The following is a 15,356-nucleotide window of genomic DNA, read 5'->3' on the forward strand; positions in this document are numbered from 1 at the left end:
TATGGGGAAGAATGAAATTTGACCCCTATCTCTCATCATATACAAAAACTCAAGATGGACTAAAGACTTAATCTAACTCAAGGTGGAGTAAAGACTTAAAAGCAACAACCGAAACTATGTAAGTCCTAGAAGAAAACCTAGGAAAAACTGGACATTGGCCTAGGCAAAGAATTTATGATGAAGACTCCAAAAGCAAATGCAACAAAAATAAAAACTAGACAAACAGGACTTAATTCAACTAAAAAACTTCTGCACAGCAAACGACATAACCAACAGACAGACCACCTACAGAATGAGAGAAAATATTTGCAAATTATGCCTCTGACAAAGGACTAATATACAGAATCTACAAGGAACACAACTCAACAAGAAAAAAACAACCCAATTAAAAAGTGAGCAAAGGACATGGGCAGACAGTTCTCAAAAGTAGAAATACAAGCAGCCAACAAACACATGAAAACACGCTCAACATCACTAATCATCAGATAAATGCAAATTAAAACCACAACAAGATTGAGATATCATCTTACATCAGTCAGAATGTCTATTATCAAAAAGTCAATAAACAACAGATGTTGGCAAGGATGCAGAGAAAAGGGACGGCTTATACATTGTTGGTGGGAATATAAATCCATTTAGCCTCTAGAGAAAACCATATGGGCCAGGCATGGTGGCTCATGCCTGTAATCCCAGCACTTTGGGAGGCCAAGGCAGGTGGATCACGAGGTTAGGAGATAGAGACCATCCCGGCTAACATGGTGAAACCCCGTCTCTACTAAAAAATACAAAAAAAAAAAAAAAAAAAAATTAGCCAGGTGCGGTGGTGGGCGTCTGTAGTCCCAGCTACTCAGGAAGTTGAGGCAGCAGAATGGCGTGAACACAGGAGGCGGAGCTTACAGTGAGCCAGGATCGTGCCACTGCCCTCCAGCCTGGGCGACAGAGTGAGACTCCGTCTCCAAAAAAAAAAAAAGAAAGAAAGAAAGAAAAGAAAACCATATGGAGATTTCTTAAAGAACTCAAAATAGAACTACCATTCGACCCAGTAATCCCAATACTTGATATTTACCCAATGTAAAAGAAATCATTATATTTAAAAAAACACCTGCATGCGTATGTTCAGTGCAGCACTATTCACAGTAGCAAAGTCATGGAACCAAACTAAGTGTCCATCAGTGGTTGACTGGATAAAGAATATGTAGTATATATACATCATGGAATACTATGCAGCTATAAAACAGAATTAAATTGTGTTCTTTGCAGAACATGATGGAGCTGGAGGCCATTATTCTAAGTTAACTAATTGAGAAATGGAAAACCATATACTGCATGTTGTTACTTATAATTGGGAGCTAAACAATGGGTACACATAGACATAAATATGGAAATAGTAGACACTGGGGACTTAAAAAGGGTGAAGAGTGGGAGGAAGGTGAGAGGTGAGAAATTGCTTATTGGATGCAATGTTTACTATTTGGGTTATGGGAACACTAGAAGCTCAATCCCCACCAGTATGCAATATACCCATGAAACAAACAAGTACGTATACCCTCGAATCTAAAATTTAGCAAAAAGTGAGAGTCTTTATATGTTGTCCCAAATTCACAGCAATGGCATATTACTGTGCAAAAAATTAATGAGGGGGTAGTTTATAGTTGATTTACTCTTTGAGGTATGACTGGACTCATCTTTTCTAGTCAGTGTTCATTATGTATTTTGAGCCAGACAGGCTATCTTTCATTTTTTATTGTAATTGGGGAAGAAAAAAAAAAAACACATAAAATCATTTTCCTGGCTGAATGGTGAAATAATTTAAAAGCCAATATGTTAGCCTGGCAGCTTGTCTAACAACCATGAGACTCTCTTCAGAACAATAATTAATGTAGCTATTTATTATATAAATTATTCATTCACTTTTTAACACCAGGTGAATGTTTATGTTTATATAAAATGAGTACTAAAGATGGTTTTCCCATTTCAAAAGTCACCTCCCATTAACTTGTCACACCTTCATCAGGAAAAGAAGTTACTGCACAGCTGTTTTCCTGTGAAATTAATGCCATAACTTACATAAACACAAAATTGTACAGTAAGATTCAGGCTGTGTTTACATTGATTGACTGACATAGAAAAGGCACACATCTACTCAAGGGGGAAAAAAGTATCCTCAAGGGCAAGAAAGCATTTTGGGTATCTCTTCTTATATACTCTAAAAATTTTGGGTATGATGTCCCTAACTCCCTGAGGTACAATTCATAGAGGGAAAATGAGGAAATGGAAGTTTCTTTAACACTAAGTGCAGGCAGTGAGTTAAGACCAAAAATTCTTTGACCACTTGAGTTCCCATCACTGATCTTTTCACCTGTCCAACGTCCTCCTCATGTACTCACTTTCCACTGCCCTTATTTAGATTCCACACCATTGTTAAAACCACTTCTTGGTACATAGCCTCAATCCCCCTGCCTCTATCCCTCTGTAAGACTCAACTGGTTAAACCCCACAGGGTTAAGTCCAACTCCCCTTCAATACTTGCTATTATAATATCAGTCTTTTAAATTTTAATCATTATTTGAATGCAGTGGTATTTCCACGTGATTTTTAATTTGAATTTTTCTGATGAGTAATGATATTGAGCACTTTCCCCTATGTGTTTAGTCATTTGGGTATTTTTTGTCAAGTGCCAGTTTAAGTATTCTGCCTATTTTTGACTGTTTTTTCCCCCTTGTTTGTAGTTCTTCACATCTCCTGAATATGTACCCTTTAATGTTTATATGTATTTTAAATCTCTTCTCCCAGTTTAAACTATATCTTTTCACCCTCTTAGTGGTGTCTTTTGGTGAACAATGTCTTAGGCTGGGTAATTTATAACAACTGAAATTTATTTTCTCACAGTTCTGGAGGCTGAGAAATTCAAGATCAAGGTGCTACTAGGCTCAGGTGTCTGGTGAGGCTTGCTTTCTGCTTCTGAGATGGTTTATCCAAAGAGAAGGAATTCTGTGTCCTCACATAGCAGAAGGCAGGAGGTCAAGAAGGGGTGAATGCTGTGTGAATCCTCTTTTATGAGAACACTTCATTCCCACTCATGAAGGAGGAGCTCCCATAGACTAATCACCTTTTTAATGGCCCCACCTCTTAATATTGGTAATACTTGAATTTTGGAAGGGACATATTCAAACTATAGCAAACAGACATTCTTAATTTTAATGATATCCAAGTTATAACTTTCCTTTATAGTTAGTGCTTTTTTAAGTCTTTGCTAATGAACTTACTTTTTTTCATTCGCCAAAAAAGTAGAAACAACCAAAAAACGATGTTCATAGCCTGCCTAACAACAAATCCATCAACCTACCTGTACTTCTACCCATACTCTTTCTTCTCTCTTATTAACAGTAGATGGGTTTTCCCTGTTCCTCACTACAGCCAAAACTGCCACTGCTTCCTATCCCCTCACCCACTTAAGATCTTCTCTCTTTCAAGTATTATTTCCTCTTCTCATCGTCAAGCTATCCCTCTGTACTAGGGTCATTCTGATCAACATATATATATGCTGTAATATCGCCCATTGTATCTGTTAGAGTACCAGCAGGAAGTTGATGACACTAAATTAGGATAATTTGAGGAGGATTCATAAAAAAGACCATTTACAAGACAAAGGGCAGGTGTAGAGAAAACATGAAAGATACGGAGTACCACAAGATTAGTAATACTGACATTGTTACCAAGCATAGGTCCCTAGTGAAGGAAGAGATTACCAGCTCTCAAAAGGAGTCAGTCGTGCAAAATGACTACTGGGAGTAGTAAAGAGAACCAGGAAACCAGAGGCTGCCTCTTGTAGGGAAGGGGATAGGAGAATAAATGTTATAAACTTCCTTTCCCTCTCTTCCTCCAGTCTCCAGTTAAGGTTCCAAACCTCAGAGGTTAAGATGGGTTGTTTAATATAATCCATGTAGGTCAGCTTCCTATGATATAGCAAAGTGTGGAGAAGGATGGAGAAAGTGCTGAAGTGGTAGATGGCAGGTATACCGCAGGGTCTATCCCCTTCCCCCTTTCAGTCCATTTTTATTCTTTAAATGGTTGAAAACTTTATGCCCTCAATACAAGGGATACACATGTTCTTCAGCTCTCATATTAGTGCAAGTGATGTTAATTTGGCCATACTCACAAATCGAACCTAAAATATCAGTATTCTAAGTGTTCATTTTATAAGATAAGAGTGTGGAGGTAGGGAAAAATAATCAAGTAACTATAATTCCTACCTATGCAGTTAGTGCCAATACCTAAGCTGGTAATTATGACTCCCTTTCTGTATCACTCACTTTATGTTTCCCTCAACATATGTCAGCAACTTGGCTGGATACAGTTCTCTATAGGGAAAGACATAAAACTTCATTCCAGTAAAAATTGTATACTCAATGGGCACGTCTTTATTGGGCTGCCAGAGTTTTCCATTGACCTATACTACTGGACAAGGGAATATAAGAGACAATCTAATTGTCCTCTTAGGTTCAAAACACAAGGGTCTTCTTTGCTCCTACTATGTAGCAGAAATATAATTTTCCCCTGGAAATTAAGATCAATTACCCCAGCTCATATAGTGAAACATCTCTCTGTTGGTTCATCGCATGAAAAGCCCCAAATGGCCATGAGACAAGCCCATTTTTCAGTTAATCAGAAGGAATACTATGTTTCCTCGTGGAAGCATTCTTTCCTTGGTGATATGGTTTGGCTCTATGTTGCCACCTAAATCGCATCTCGAATTATAATCCCCACGAGTTGAGGGAGGGAGCTGGTAGGAGGTGATTGGATTTTGGAGGCAGTTCCCCCATGCTGTTCTAGGGATAATGAGTGAATTCTCATCAGATCTGATGGTTTAAAATGTGGCACTTCCCCTTTGCCCGCTCTCTCTCCTGCCGCTTTATGAAGAAGATGCTCACTTTTCCTTCAGTTTCCACCATCATTGTAAGTTACCTGAGGTCTCCCCAGCCATGCAGAACTATGAGTCAAATTAAATCTCTTTTGTTTATCAATGACCCAGGCTTGGGTATTTCTTTATAGCAGTGTAAAAACAGATTACTACACTGGGACAAGAAGACCTCCAGACTTAACAGTCATAGCGTTGAAAGCAACAAAATTTAAGTGAATTGTTATGGAAACAGTGGAAGGGGTTGCTCTCACTTTCCCCTCTTTCCTGAACCCATGCATTCTGAATACGGTGACACCACCAAATATCAGTTGTTTGTTAGTTTAAGGTAAAATTCTCATCCTTCAGAATAGTATCAGTTCTTCAGGGTGATCTACCCTAGCTGGCACCATAACTGAGCCTCTACCAGGCACTCTAACATCCCATTAGGTCAGCTCCTATAGGGTGGTAGGGTAATACCAGTGAATGTAATGAGAACCAGTCCATTGCCTCACCTTCTTTGACATGAAATATGTTTCCTGGTCAGAGGTGATGTTGCAGGGGATCAGCTGGGAATGAATAAAGAAAGTATTCTGTTAGTCCACAAATGATAGTGCTATTGAGAGGTGATAATGTGCTAGCAGCCCTCAATCTCGGCACCTCCTCTGCCTCGGCGTCCACTCTGGTGGCGCCTGAGGAACCCTTCAGCCCGCCACTGCACTGTGGGAGCCCTTCTCTGGGTTGGTGGAGGCGGAGCCCGCTCCCTCTGCGTGCGGGGAGGTGTGGAGGGAGACAGGTCCGTGGAGGGAGACGCATGGGCGGGAATCAGGGCTGCGTGCGGGGCACACAGGCCAGCACGAGTTCCGGTGGGCACAGGCGCTGGCTCGGTGGGCCCTGCACTGGGCCCAGGGCAGTGAGGGGCTTAGCACCTGGGCCAGCAGCTGCCGAGGTTGGGCGGGTCCCCCAGCACTGCTGGCCCGCAGGCACGTGCTCGAATTCTCGCAGGGTCTCAGCCGCCTCCCTGCTCCATGGCGCCTCCCCGACAGGCGCCGCCCTCTGCTCAGTGGCGCCCCATCCAATCCACCACCCAAGGGCTGAGGAGTGCAAGCGTCCCTAGGGACTGGTGGGCAGCTCTGCGTGCAGCCCCCGCAGGGTATCCACTACGTGAAGTCAGCTGGGCTCCTGAGTCTAGTGGGTACTTGGAGAACCTTTGTCTAGCTAAGGGATTGTAAAGGCACCAATCAGCACTCTGTGTCTAGCTCAGGGTTTATAAATACACCAATCAGTACTCTGTATCTAGCTAACCTAGTGGGGACTTGGAGAACTTTTCTAGCACTCTGTGTCTAGCTCAGGGATTGTAAACACACCAACAGCACTCTGTGTCTAGCTCAGGGTTTGTAAATACACCAATCAGTACTCTGGGTCTAGCTCAAGGTTTGTAAATACACCAATCAGCACTCTGTGTCTAGCTAACTTAGTGGGGACTTAAAGAACTTTTCGGTCTAGCACTCTGTGTCTAGCTCAGGGATTGTAAAGGCACCAATCAGCACTTTGTCAAAACGGAACAATCAACTCTCTGTAAAATGGGCCAATCAGCTCTCTGTAAAACGGACCAATCAGTTCTCTGTAAAACAGACCAAGCAGCAGGATGTGGGTGGGGCCAGATAAGGGATTAAAAGCAGGCTGCCGGAAGGAGCCAAGAGCAACCTGCTGAGGTCCCCTTCCACAAAGTGGAAGCTTTATTTTTTCACTGTTTACAATAAGTCTTGCTGCTGCTCACTCTTTGGGTCCAGGCTGCTTTTATGAGCTATAACACTGCGAAGGTCTGCAGCCTCACTCCTGAAGCCAGTGAGACCATGAACCCAACAGGAAGAACGAAGAACTCCAGACACGCGGCCTTTAGGAGCTGTAAGACTCACTGCAAAGGTGCAGCTTCACTCCTGTCAATGAAACCAGGATTCCACCAGAAGGAAGAAGCTCCAGACACATCTGAACATCTGAAGGAACAAACTCCAGACACACCATCTTTAAGAACTGTAACACTCACCGTGAGGGTCCATGGCTTCATTCTTGAAGTCAGCGAGACCAAGAACCCACCAATTCTGTACACACTATCAGGAACATTGTAAACAAAAAATGCAAATCCCATGTGAAATATGTGTCTTCCATATAAGGACAAAGTGATAGACTTAGCAAGATGGGAGAGATAAAATATAATTTAGCTGCAACTAGGCGACCAGCTTGACTCTTGATAAATGGTACAATGTGGGGCTAAGCATCAGCCTATGCTTTTAGAAGGTTGAGCATTGACCATGACAGTAGCCACATCAGCCCAGGCAAGAAAGACTGTTTTTGAGCCTGTACACATCCTCTTTCCCAGTTGCTATGGCTGCTTTGTACATGCGTCCTTTAAGTATGCTCCAGGGTGGCTGGGAAGAGACTGACGGCAAGAGGATGAGTGCTTTGTCTGCCGGATTATTAAGGGTCTCCTCCAAAGCGGGTGCCCTCTGGCACACGTTTACAGATTACGTGGATATCTATATACTCTATGCCCATTCTGAGAGGATTATTTAAATCTCTTTCCCCCAGAACTCTTTGTCAGTAATTTTCCAGTTTGTCTGTCTTAGTCATTGAGTTGGTGTAGATTTGCACCTTAGGCCATCTCTCTTTTAACACCAAGTGGACAATTCAACCCCCCGTTCTAAAATCTGCCTACTGAGAGAATTTCCCTTCATCACTACCCACCTTCCCCAGAACGAGAGTGTAGTATAGTGGTTTTTTCCTAGCACGTGGGGCAGAAATACCTATAATTAGTCCCATGCTTTTTCCTCTCCCTTAGCTGGCCAGAGGGAATAAATTATGGTGCCATAGATGTGTATTGAGGAGGAGGCAGTAAAGCATCGGGGGCAGGTGGCACAAGAATCGGAGCCACCTGATCATGGAGTTTTTTTCCTTTTATATCTGCTCAGACCTGTTCTCTATATTCAACTTTCATTTTATAATGGAATGTTGCTGGACACGTCCAATTTTATGGTCCAATGGATTCAATAACACTGGTGTGTGACTGGCAGTTGAGGTTACATACTAACTTGATGACCAGAGTCATCGATTTAGTCTCTACTGGGGTCCAGCAGCAAGCCAGGAGCTGTTTCTTAAATAGGGTAGAGTAGTTGGCAAGGGATGAAAATGTCTTACCCTGAAAGTCTTCTATTCTCCTACTATGGTTTGTGCGGTATGCATTTTTTAAACTCACTTTGTTTATGCCAAAATATTTTAAAGTGAATCAATAACATCTTGATACTACACCTCTGAATTCCTTAGTATATGTCTTTTTTGTTTTTATTTTTGTTTTGTTTTGTTTTGTTTTTGACATGGAGTCTTGCTCTGTCGCTGAGACTGGAGTGCAATGGCGCGGTCTCGGCTCACTGCAACTTCCGCCTCCCGGGTTCACGCCATTCTCCTGCCTCAACCTCCCAAATAGCTGGGACTACAGGGGCCCACCACCAGGCGTGGCTAATTTTTTATATTTTTAGTAGAGATGGGGTCTCACCATGTTATCCAGGATGGTCTCGATCTCCTGACCTCGTGATCTGCCCACGTACGCATTCCAAAGTGCTGGGATCATAGGCATGAGTCACCGCGCTCGGCATTATACATCTTTAAGAAATAAAAATATTGGCCAGGCACGGTGGGCTCACGCCTGTAATCCCAGTACTCTGGGAGGCTGAGGTGGACGGATTACTTGAGGTTAGGAGTTTGTGACCAGCCTGGCCAACATAATGAAATCCCGTCTCTACTACAGACATAAAAATTGGCTGGGCATTGTGGCACATGCCTGTAGTCCCAGCTACTTAGGAGGCTGAGGCAGGAGAATTGCTTGAGCCAGGGAGATAGAGGTTGCAGTGAACGGAGATCGTGCCATTGCACTTTAGCCTGGCTGACAGAGTGAGACTCTGTCTCAAAAAATAAATAAAATAAATACATAAATACATAAATAAATATTTTCCTACTTAGCCAAAATAACATCATTGCATTTAAAAATTAAAATTCCTTTATATTATTTATTACTCAGTCCATACATTTATGTTATTGTTCCAGAAATGTCTTTTTCACTTAACTTACTACATTCACAACTTTTCTCATGACTTGACATTTTTAAAATAGAAACTTTGAAAGAAGTGCCAAATCAGACAAAAATTATACTGTGTAAAATTGCATACATAGATAACAAAACTTCAAAAAAACAAAGAAATTTAGACAGTGGTTAATTTTGGGGACAATGATATGATTATAATCAGTTAGGTACAAATAGGGAGCCTTGGCATGCTGGCAGTATGCTGTTACTTGGCCTGGGTGACAGCTGCACAAAAATGGCTTTTACTGAGCATTTGTTAAATTATACCCATATGTTTATGCACTTAAAGATACAGATATGACATAATATATGAACAATATATTAAAATATTTTGGAAAGTAAAACTTCTATACGCATGTTAAGCATTATTATATAAAATAAAAATAAAAAATAGAGCTTTCATACCATTCTTTTGATTTGTACAGGACAAATCTAAATAAAAGTGGCTTTTGCTAGCATTGTAATAAAAGTATTTTATTTTTACAAAAGGCAGATGTCTTACGTTATAACTTATGACCATCAGTTCAAAATTTAGTTCTGTCTGGTATTCTTTTTTTTTCTTCTTCTTCTTTTCAGATGGGGTCTTGCTCTGTGACCCAGGCTGGAATACAGTGGCGTGATCATGGCTCACTACAGCCTTGAATTCCCAGGCTGAAGTGATCCTCCCACCTCAGCTTCCCAAGTAGCTGGGACTATAGGAGTGCACCACCACACCCAGCTTGCTTTCGCATTTTTAGCAGAGGTGGTGTTTTGCCATGTTGCCTCTGTCTGGGAACATGCCAGGTTTTCACGCATTGTAATGTATTTTCACAGTTTGTTTTATAAATATTCTAACAAATGCTATTTGAAAAGATACAACAGGATTAAGGAAGAAAGTTTTATAGTTATAAATATTATAAGTAAACATTTTCTTTTATTGCCAAAGATCAATGGATTTCTTAATCCCTTGGTGAAAGAAACATCTATAGGTTCTCTCAGAGAGTAAAGTTAGAGAGATTGGCAAAGCGAATAATAGATAATTACAACATTCCCATTTACCCAAGTCTTCAGACTCCCATCTCCATGTTACGCCAAGGAAGTTTCCACTTTTCTACTTTTTTTTTTTTTTGAAAGATGAAGCGAGTTAATGTTTCATTAGCAAGACATCCTAGTAAGAGTAACAACATTTACTAAGGCTGTCAGAGGCATAAAATAGCATATCTGTAAATAATAATAAAATATTTTTTATTTCCAATTCTGACTTTTATTTACTTTTCTTCTTTCACTGGCTAGGGCTTCAGTACAATGTTGAATGGAAGAGGTAGTGGATATTTTTATTTGTTTCCCATTCTCAAAAATAAAACTTTCAATAATTCACCTTTAATGGTTGTTACAAATAATTTTTTTAAAATTAGGTTAAAAATATAGAAACCTTTTCTTTCTATTTTGCCTATACGTATATATATTTTTTATTATTATTATTATTATTATTATTATTATTATTATTATTATACTTTAAGTTCTGGGGTACATGCGCAGAACCTGCAGTTTTGTTACACAGGTATACACATGCCATGGTGGTTTGCTGCACCTATCAACCGGTTATCTACATTAGGTATCTTTCCTAATGCTATCCCTCCCCTAGCCCCCCACCCCCTGACAGGCCTTGGTGTGTGATGTTCCCCTCCCTGTGTCAATGTGTTCTCACTGTTCAACTCCCACTTACGAATGAGAACATGCAGTGTTTGGTTTTCTGTTCTTATATTAGTTTCCTGAAAATGATGGCTTCCAGCTTCATCCATGTCCCAGCAAAGGACATTAACTCATCCTTTTTTATGGCTGCATAGCATTCCGTGGTGAATATATGACATATTTTCTTTATCCAGTCTATCACTGATGGGCATTTGGGTTGGGTCCATCTTTGCTATTTTGAATAGTGCTGCAATAAACTTTCATGAGAATGATTTATAATCCTTTGGGTATGTACCCAGTAATGGGATTGCTGGGTCAAATGGTATTTCTGGTTCTTGATCCTTGAGGAATGGCCAACTGTCTTCCACAATGGTTGAACTAATTTACACTCTCACCAACAATGTAAAAGAGTTCCTATTTCTCCACATCCCCTCCAGCATCTGTGGCTTCCTGACTTTTTAATGATAGCCATTCTAACTGGCATGAGATGGTATCTCATTGTGGTTTTGGTTTGCATTTCTCTAATGACCAGTGATGGCTTTTTTCCATATGTTTGTTGGCTACATAAACGTCTTCTTTTGAGAAGTGTCTGTTCATATCCTTTGCCCACTTTTTGATGGAGCTGTTTGTTTTTCTCTTGTAAATCTGTTTAAGTTCTTTGTAGATTCTGAGTATTGCCCTTTGACAAATGGATAGATTGCAAAAATTTTCTCCAATTCTGTGGGTTACCTGTTTACTCTGATGATAGTTTTTTGTTGTTGTTGTACAGAAGCTGTTTAGTTTACTTAGATCCCATTTGTCAATTTTGGCTTTTGTTGCCATTGCTTTTGGTGTTTTAGTCATGAAGTGTTTGTCAATGCCTATGTACTGAATAGTATTGCCTAGGTTTTTTTCTAGGGTTTTTATGGTTTTAGATCTTACGTTTAAGGCTTTAAGCCATCTTGAGTTAATTTTTGTATAAGGTATAAGGAAGGGGTGCAGTTTAACTTTCTGCATATGGCTAACCAGCTTTCCCAACACAATTCATTAAATAGCTAATCCTTTCCCCATTGCTTGTTTGTCAGGTTTGTCAAAGACCAGATGGTTGTAGATGTGTTGTGTTATTTATGAGGTCTCTGTTATGTTCTACTGGTCTATATATCTGTTTTGGTGCTAGTACCATGATATTTTGGTTACTGTAGCCTTGTAGTATAGTTTGAAGTCAGGTAGCATGATGCTTCTAGCTTTGTTCTTTTTGCTTAGGATTGCCTTGGCTATGCGGGCTCTTACTTGGTTCCATATGAAATTTAAAGTACTTTTTTCCAGTTCTGCGAAGAAAGTCAATGGTAGCTTGATGGGGATAGCATTTAACCTTTAAATTACTTTGGGCAGTGTGGCCATTTTCACAATATTGATTCTTCCTATCCATGAGCATGGAATGTTTTTCCATTTATTTGTGTCCTCTCTCATTTCCTTGAGCAGTGGTTTGTAGTTCTCCGTGAAGAGGTACTTCATATCCCTTATAAGTTGTATTCCTGTGTATTTTATTCTCTTTGTAGCAATTACAAATGGAAGTTCACTCATGATTTAGCTCTCTGTTTGTCTATTATTGGTGTATAGGAATGTTTGAAGTTTGCAATGCATTGCTTTTGTATCCTGAGACTTTGCTGAAGTTGCTTAATTGCTTAAGAAGTTTTGGGGCTAAAATGATTGGTTTTTCTAAATATACAATCATGTCATCTGCAAACAGGGAAAATTTGACTTCCTCTCTTCCTATTAGAAAACCATTTATTTCTTTTTCTTCCCTGATTGCCCTGGCCAGAACTTCCAATACTGTGTTGAATAGGAGTGGTGAAAGAGGGCATCCTTGTCTTGTGCCAGTTTTCAAATGGAATGCTTCCAGCTTTTGCCTATTCAGTATTATATTGACTGTGGGTTTGTCATAAATAGTTCTTATTATTTTGAGCTATGTTCCATCAATACCCAGTTTATTGAGAGTCTTTAGCATGAAAGGGTGTTGAATTTTGTTGAAGGCCTTTTCTGCATCTATTGAGATAATCATGTGGTTTTTGTCCTTGGTTCTGTTTATGTGATGGATTATATTTATTGATTTGTGTGTGTTGAACCAGCCTTGCATCCCAGGGATGAAGCCAACTTGATCGTGGTGATAAGATTTTTGATGTGCTGCTGGATTCGGTTTGCCAGTATTTCATTGAGGATTTTTGCATCTATGTTCATCAGGGATTTTGGCCTCAAATTTTCTTTTTGTTGTTGTTGTATCTCTGCCAGGTTTTCATATCAGGATGATGCTGGCCTCATAAAATGAGTTAGGGATGATTGCCCCCTTTTCTATTGTTTGGAATAGTTTCAGAAGGAATGGTACCAGCTCTTCTTTGTACCTCTGGGAGAATTCGGCTGTGAATCCATCTGGTCCTGGATTTTTTTGGTTGGTAGGCTATAAATTACTGACTCAATTTCAGAACTTGTTATTGGTCTATTCAGGGATTTGACTTCCTTCTGGTTTTGACTTTGGAGGGTTTATGTGTCCAGGAATTTATCCATTTCTTCTAGATTTTCTAGTTTATTTGCATAGAAATGTTTATAGTATTCTCTGATGGTGATTTGTATTTCTGTGGGATCAGTAGTGATAGCCCCTTTATCATTTTCTTATTGTGTCTATTTGATTCTTCTCTCTTTTCTTCTTTGTTAGTCTTGCTAGCAGTCTATCTATTTGTTGATCTTTTCAAAAAAGGAGCTTCTGGATTAATCGATTTTTTTGAAGGGTTTTTTATGTCTCTGTCTCCTTCGGTTCTCCTCTGATCTTAGGTATTTCTTGTCTTCTGCTAGCTTTTGAATTTCTTTGCTTGCTTCTCTATTTCTTTTAATTTTGATTTTAGGGTATCGATTTTAGATCTCTCTGGCTTTCTCTTATGGGCATTTAGTGCTATAAATTTGCCTCCAAACACTGCTTTAAATGTGTCCCAGAGATTCTGATACATTGTGTCTTTGTTCTCACTGATTTCAAAGAACATCTTTATATCTGCCTTAATTTTGTTATTTACCCAGTTGTTGTTCAGGAGCAGGTTGTTCAGTTTCCATGTAGTTGTGCATTTCTGAGTGAGCCTCTTAATCCTGAGTTCTAATTTTATTGCACTGTGGTCTTAGAGACTGTTTGTTATGATTGCCATTCTTTTGCATTTGCTGAGTGTTTTACTTCCAATTATGTGGTCATTTTAGAATAAATGCAAAGGGGTGCTGAGAAGAAAGTATATTCTGTTGATTTGGGGTAGAGAGTTCTGTAAATGTCTATTAGGTCCACTTGGTCCAGAGCTGAGTTCAAGTCCTGAATATCCTTGTTAATTTTCTGTCTCATTGATCTGTCTAATATTGACAATGGGGTGTTAAAGTCTCCCACTATTATTTTGTGGGAGTCTAAGTCTCTTTGTAGGATTCTAAGAACTTGCTTTATGCATCTGGATGCTCCTGTATTGGGTGCATATATATATATATATATAGGATAGTTAGGTCTTCTTGTGGCATTGATCCCTTTACCATTATGTAATGGCCTTCTTTGTCTCTTTTGATCTTTGTTGGTTTAAAACCTGTTTTGTCAGAGACTAGGATTGCAACCCCTACTTTTCTTTCTTTCTTTCTTTTTTTTTTTTTTTTTTTTTTTTTTTTTTTTTTTGCTTTCCCTTTGCTTAGTAAATCTTCCTCCATCCCTTTATTTTGAGCCTATGTGTGTCTTTGCACATGAGATGAGTCTCCTGAATACAGCACACTGATGGGTCTTGACTCTTTATCCAATTTGCCAGTCTATGTCTTTTAATTGGGGGCATGTAGCTTGTTTACATTTAAGGTTAATATTGTTATGTGTGAATTTGTTCCCATCGTTATGATGCTAGCTGGTTATTTTGCCCGTTAGTTGATGCAGTTTCTTCATAGTGTCGATGGTCTTTACAATTTGGTGTGTTTTTGCAGTGGCTGGTATGGGTTGTTCCTTTCCATGTTTAGTGCTTCCTTCCTTCAGGAGCTACTGTGAGGCAGGCCTGGTGGTGACACAATCTCTCAGCATTTGCTTGTCTGTAAAGGACTTTAATTCTCTGTTTCTTCTGAAACGTTGTTTGGTTGGATATGAAATTCTGGGTTGAAATTTCTTTTCTTTAAGAATGTTGAATATTGGTCCCCAGTCTCTTCTGTCTTATAGGGTTTCTGCAGAGAGATCTGCTGTTAGTCTGATGGGCTTCCCTTTGTGGATAACCTGACCTTTCTCTCTGGCTGCCCTTAACATTTTTTCCTTCATTTCAACGTTGGTGAATTTGATGATTATGTGTCTTGGGGTTGCTCTTCTCGAGGAGTATGTTTGTGGTGTTCTCTATATTTCCTGAATTTGAATGTTGTCCTGTCTTGCTAGGCTGGGGAAGTTCTCCTGGATAATATCCTGAAGAGTGTTTTCCAACTTGGTTCCATTCTCCCTGTCACTTTCAGGTACACCAATCAAACATAGATTTGGTCTTTCCACATAGTCCCATATTTCTTGGAGGCTTTGTTTTTTCCTTTTCATTTTCTTTTTCTCTAATCTTGTCTTCACACTTTATTTCATTAAGTTGATCTTTAATCTCTGATATCCTTCCTTCCACTTGATTGATTCACCTATTGATATTTGTGTATGCT

Source organism: Chlorocebus sabaeus, chromosome 23 (assembly GCF_047675955.1).
Source record: "Chlorocebus sabaeus isolate Y175 chromosome 23, mChlSab1.0.hap1, whole genome shotgun sequence".
NCBI lineage: Eukaryota > Metazoa > Chordata > Mammalia > Primates > Cercopithecidae > Chlorocebus > Chlorocebus sabaeus.